Below are 6,000 nucleotides of genomic sequence, written 5' to 3' on the forward strand. Positions count from 1 at the left end.
TGGGAGTGTTTTCTTGATTTCACCTTCAGATTTTTCATCATTAGTGTATAGAAATGCCAGAGATTTCTGTGCATTAATTTTGTATCCTGCTACTTTACCAAATTCATTGATTAGCTCTAGCAGTTTTCTGGTAGCATCTTTAGGATTCTCTATGTATAGTATCATGTCATCTGCAGACAGTGACAGCTTTACTTCTTCTTTTCCGATTTGGATTCTTTTTATTTCCTTTTCTTCTCTGCTTGCTGTGGCTAAAACTTCCAAAACTATGTTGAACAAGAGTGGTGAGAGTGGGCAACCTTGTCTTGTTCCTGATCTTAGTGGAAATGCTTTCAGTTTTTCACCATTGAGGATGATGTTAGCTGTGGGTTTGTTATATATGGCCTTTATTATGTTGAGGAAAGTTCCCTCTATGCCTACTTTCTGCAGGGTTATTATCCTAAATGGGTGTTGAATTTTGTCAAAAGCTTTCTCTGCATCTATTGAGATGATCATATGGTTTTTCCCCTTCAGTTTGTTAATATGGTGTATCACGTTGATTGATTTGCATATATTGAAGAATCCTTGCATTCCTTGAATAAACCCCACTTGATCATGGTGTATGATCCATTTAATGTGCTGTTGGATTCTGTTTGCTTGCATTTTGTTGAGGATTTTTGCATCTATGTTCATCAGTGATATTGGCCTGTAGTTTTTGGTATCAGGGTGATGGTGGCCTCGTAGAATGAGTTTGGGAGTGTTCCTCCCTCTGCTATATTTTGGAAGAGTTTGAGAAGGATAGGTATTAGCTCTTCTCTAAATGTTTGATAGAATTCGCCTGTGAAGCCATCTGGTCCTGGACTTTTTTTGTTGGAAGATTTTTAATCACAGTTTCAATTTCACTGCTTGTAATTGGTCTGTTCATATTTTCTATTTCTTCCTGATTCAGTCTTGGCAGGTTGTGCATTTCTAGGAATTTGTCCATTTCTTCCAGGTTGTCCATTTTATTGGCATAGAGTTGCTTGTAGTAATCTCTCATGATCTTTTGTATTTCTGCAGTGTCAGTTGTTAGTTTTCCTTTTTCATTTCTAATTCTATTGATTTCAGTCTTCTCCCTTTTTTTCTTGATGACTCTGGCTATGGTTTATCAATTTTGTTTATCTTTCCAAAGAACCAGCTTTTAGTTTTATTGATCTTTGCTATCGTTTCCTTCATTTCTTTTTCATTTATTTCAGATCTGATTTTTATGATTTCTTTCCTCCTGCTAACTTTGGGGTTTTTTGTTCTTCTTTCTCTAATTGCTTTCGGTGCAAGGTTAAGTTGTTTATTCGAGATGTTTCCTGCTTCTTAAGGTGGGCTTGTATTGCTATAAACTTCCCTCTTAGAACTGCTTTTGCTGCATCCCATAGGTTTTGGGTCGTTGTGTCTCCATTGTCATTTGTTTCTAGGTATTTTTTTATTCCCTCTTTGATTTCTTCAGTGATCACTTCGTTTTTAAGTAGTGTACTGTTTAGCCTCCATGTGTTTGCAATTTTTACAGATCTTTTCCTGTAATTGATATCTAGTCTCATGGCGTTGTGGTCAGAAAATATGCTTGATACAATTTCGATTTTCTTAAATTTACCAAGGCTTGATTTGTGACCCAAGATATGATCTATCCTGGAGAATGTTCCATGACCAGTAGAGAAAAATGTGTATTCTGTTGTTTTTGGATGGAATGTCCTATAAATATCAATTGAGTCCATCTTGTTTAATGTATCATTTAAAGCTTGTGTTTCCTTATTTATTTTCATTTTGGATGATCTGTCCATTGGTGAAAGTGGGGTGTTAAAGTCCCCTTCTATGAATGTGTTACTGTCGATTTCCTCTTTTATGGCTGTTAGTATTTGCCTTATGTATTGAGGTGCTCCTCTGTTGGGTGCAGAAATATTTACAATTGTTATATCTTCTTCTTGGATTGATCCCTTGATCATTATGTAGTGTCCTTCTTTGTCTCTTCTAATAGTCTTTATTTTAAAGTCTATTTTGTCTGATACGTGAATTGCTACTCAGGCTTTCTTTTGGTTTCCATTTGCATGAAATATCTTTCTCCATCCCCCTACTTTCAGTCTGTATGTGTCTCTAGGTCTGAAGTGGGTCTCTTGTAGACAGCAAATATATGGGTCTTGTGTTTGTATCCATTCAGCCAATCTGTGTCTTTTGGTGGGAGCATTTAGTCCATTTACATTTAAGGTAATTATCGATATGTTTGTTCCTATTCCCGTTTTCTTAATTGTTTTGGGTTCGTTATTGTAGGTCTTTTCCTTCTCTTGTGTTTCTTGCCTAGAGAAGTTCCTTTAGCAGTTGTTGTACAGCTGGTATGGTGGTGCTGAACTCTCTCAGCTTTTGCTTGTCTGTAAAGGTTTTAATTTCTCCGTCAAATCTGTATGAGATCCTTGTTGGGTAGAGTAATCTTGGTTTCAGGTTTTTCTCCTTCATCACTTTAAATATGTCCTGCCAGTCCCTTCTGGCTTGCAGAGTTTCTGCTGAAAGATCAGCTGTTAACCTTATGGGAAGCAGCCTGGGATGCTGTAGACACTTTACAGCTTGTGTGTTATTTGTTGTTTTTCCCTTGCTGCTTTTAATATGTTTTCTTTGTATTTAATTTTTGACAGTTTGATTAATATGTGTCTTGGCGTATTTCTCCTTGGATTTATCCTGTATGGGATAAATTTATCCTGTATGGGACTCTCTGTGCTTCCTGGACTTGATTAACTATTTCCTTTCCCATATTAGGGAAGTTTTCAACTATAATCTCTTCAAATATTTTCTCAGTCCCTTTCTTTTTCTCTTCTTCTGGAACCCCTATAATTCGAATGTTGGTGCATTTAATGTTGTCCCAGAGGTCTCTGAGACTGTCCTCAGTTCTTTTCATTCTTTTTTCTTTATCCTGCTCTGCAGTAGTTATTTCCACTATTTTATCTTCCAGGTCACTTATCCGTTCTTCTGCCTCAGTTATTCTGCTATTGGTCCCATCTAGAGTATTTTTCATTTCATTTGTGTTCATCATTGTTTGTTTCATCTTTAGTTCTTCTAGGTCCTTGTTAAATGTTTCTTGCTTTTTGTCTATTCTATTTCCAAGATTTTGGATCATCTTTACTATCAGTATTCTGAATTCTTTTTCAGGTAGACTGCCTATTTCCTCTTCATTTGTTAGGTCTGGTGGGTTTTTATCTTGCTCCTTCATCTGCTGTGTGTTTTTCTGTCTTCTCATTTTGCTTATCTTACTGTGTTTGGGGTCTCCTTTTTGCAGGCTGCAGGTTCGTAGCTCTCATTGTGTTTGGTGTCTGTCCCCAGTGGCTAAGGTTGGTTCAGTGGGTTGTGTAGGCTTCCTGGTGGAGGGGACTAGTGCCTGTGTTCTGGTGGATGAGGCTGGATCTTGTCTTTCTGGTGGGCAGGTCCACATCTGATGGTGTGTTTTGGGGTGTCTGTGGGCTTATTATGATTTTAGGCACCCTCTCTGCTAATGGGTGGGGTTGTGTTCCTGTCTTGCTAGTTGTTTGGCATAGGATGTTCAGCACTGTAGCTTGCTGGTCGTTGAGTGAAACTGGGTGCTGGTGGTGAGATGGAGATCTCTGGGAGATTTTCGCCATTTGATATTATGTGGAGCTGGGAGGTCTCTTGTGGACCAGTGTCCTGAATTTGGCTCTCCCACCTCAGAGGCACAGCACTGACTCCTGGCTGCAGCACCAAGAGCCTTTCATCCACACGGCTCAGAATAAAAGGGAGAAAAAATAGAAAGAAAGAATTAGTAGACGTATAAAGAAAGAAAGAAAGAAAGGAGGGAGGGAAGGAGGGAGGGAGGTAGGAAGGAAGGAGGGAAGGAAGGAAAAAAAGAAAAGATAAAATAAAATAAAGTTATTAAAATAAAAAAATAATTATTAAGAGAAAAAAAGAAAACGGACAGATACAGCCGTAGGACAAATGGTGGAAGCAAAGCTATACAGACAAAATCTCACATAGAAGCATACACATACACACTCACAAAAAGAGTAAAAGGGGAAAAAAATCATAAATCTTGCTCTCAAAGTCCACCTCCTTAATTTGTGATGATTCGTTGTCTAAAGGAGGGAAGGAAGGAAAGAAAGAACGAAGATAAAGTAAAATAAAATAAAGTTATTAAAATAAAAATTAATTATTAAGAAAAAAAATTTTTTAAAATGGACAGAGAGAACCCTCGGACAAATGGTGGAAGCAAAGCTATACAGACAAAATCTCAACAGATGCATACACATATACACTCACAAAAAAAGGAAAAGGGGAAAATATAATAAATCTTGCTCTCAAAGTCCACCTCCTCAAATTGGGATGATCCGTTGTCTAAAGGAGGGAAGGAAGGAAAGAAAGAACGAAGATAAAGTAAAATAAAAGTTATTAAAATAAAAATTAATTATTAAGAGAAAAATTAAAAATAAAAACGGACAGATAGAACCCTCGGACAAATGGTGGAAGCAAAGCTATACAGACAAAATCTCACACAGAAGCGTACACATACACACTCACAAAAAAAAGAAAAGGGTAAAAAATAATAAATCTTGCTCTCAAAGTCCACCTCCTTAATTTGGGATGATTCGTTGTCTATTCATGTATTCCACAGCCGCAGGGTACATCAAGTTGATTGTGGAGCTTTAATCCGCTGCTTCTGAGGCTGCTGGGAGAGATTCCCCTTTCTCTTCTTTGTTCTCACAGCTCCAAGGGACTCAGCTTTGGATTTGGCCCCGCCTCTGCGTGTAGGTCACCGGAGGGCGTCTGTTCTTCGCTCAGACAGGATGGGGTTAAAGGAGCCGCTGATTCGGGGGCTCTGGCTCACTCAGGCCGGGGGGGAGGGGAGGGAGGGGCACGGATTGCGGGGCGGGCCTGCGGCAGCAGAGGCCAGCATGACGTTGCACCAGCGTGAGGCACACCGTGCATTCTCCCGGGGGAGTTGTCCCTGGATCCCGGGACCCTGGCAGTGGTGGGCTGCACAGGCTCCCCGGAAGTGAGGTGTGGATACTGACCTGTGCTCGCACACAGGCTTCTTGGTGGCGGCAGCAGCAGCCTTAGCATCTCATGCCCGTCTCTGGGGTCCGTGCTTTTAGCCGCGGCTCTTGCCCGTCTCTGGAGCTCCTTTAAGCAGCGCTCTTAATCCCCTCTCCTCGCGCACCAGGAAACAAAGTGGAAGAAAAAGTCTCTTGCCTCTTCGTCAGGTCCAGACTTTTCCCCGGACTCCCTCCCGGCCAGCCGTGGCGCACTAACCCCCTGCAGGCTGTGTTCACGCCGCCAACCCCAGTCCTCTCCCTGCGCTCCGACCGAAGGCCGAGCCTCAGCTTGCAACCCCGCCCGCCCCGGCGGGTGAGCAGACAAGTCTTTCGGCTGGTGAGTGCCGGTCGGCCCTGATACTCTGTGCGGGAATCTCTCCTCTTTGCCGTCCGCACGCCTGTTGCTGTGCTCTCCTCCGCGGCTTCGAAGCTCCCCGCTCCGCCACCCACAGCCCCCGCCCGCGAAGGTGCTTCCTAGTGTGTGGAAACGTTTCCTCCTTCACAGCTCCCTGCCACTGGTGAAGGTCTCGTCCCTATCCTTTTATCTCTGTTTATTCTTTTTTCTTTTGCCCTACCCAGGTACGTGGGGGGTTTCTTGCCTTTTGGGAGGTCTGAGTTCTTCTGCCAGCGTTCAGTAGGTGTTCTGTAGGAGTTATTCCACGTGTAGATGTATTTCTGGTGTATCTGTGGGGCGGAAGGTGATCTCTGTGTCTTATTCTTCTGCCATCTTCCTGGAAGCCCCCCATCTGTGACTTATTGTTATGTCAAAAAAAATTCCCCATTTGATTAAACTTAAGATTCAGTTATATGAAGCCAAATGCAATCCTTAATTCAGAATCTGGATCCTAAATGAGGCTGCGAATAGTAACAGAAGATAAAATATGGAATTGACCAAAGGAAGAAAGTGGTGCACTGGACAATAAGGACTCGTATACTGCATGCCAGAAAACATGATGATCCCTCTGTG

Source organism: Phocoena sinus, chromosome 17 (genome assembly GCF_008692025.1).
Source record: "Phocoena sinus isolate mPhoSin1 chromosome 17, mPhoSin1.pri, whole genome shotgun sequence".
Lineage (NCBI taxonomy): Eukaryota > Metazoa > Chordata > Mammalia > Artiodactyla > Phocoenidae > Phocoena > Phocoena sinus.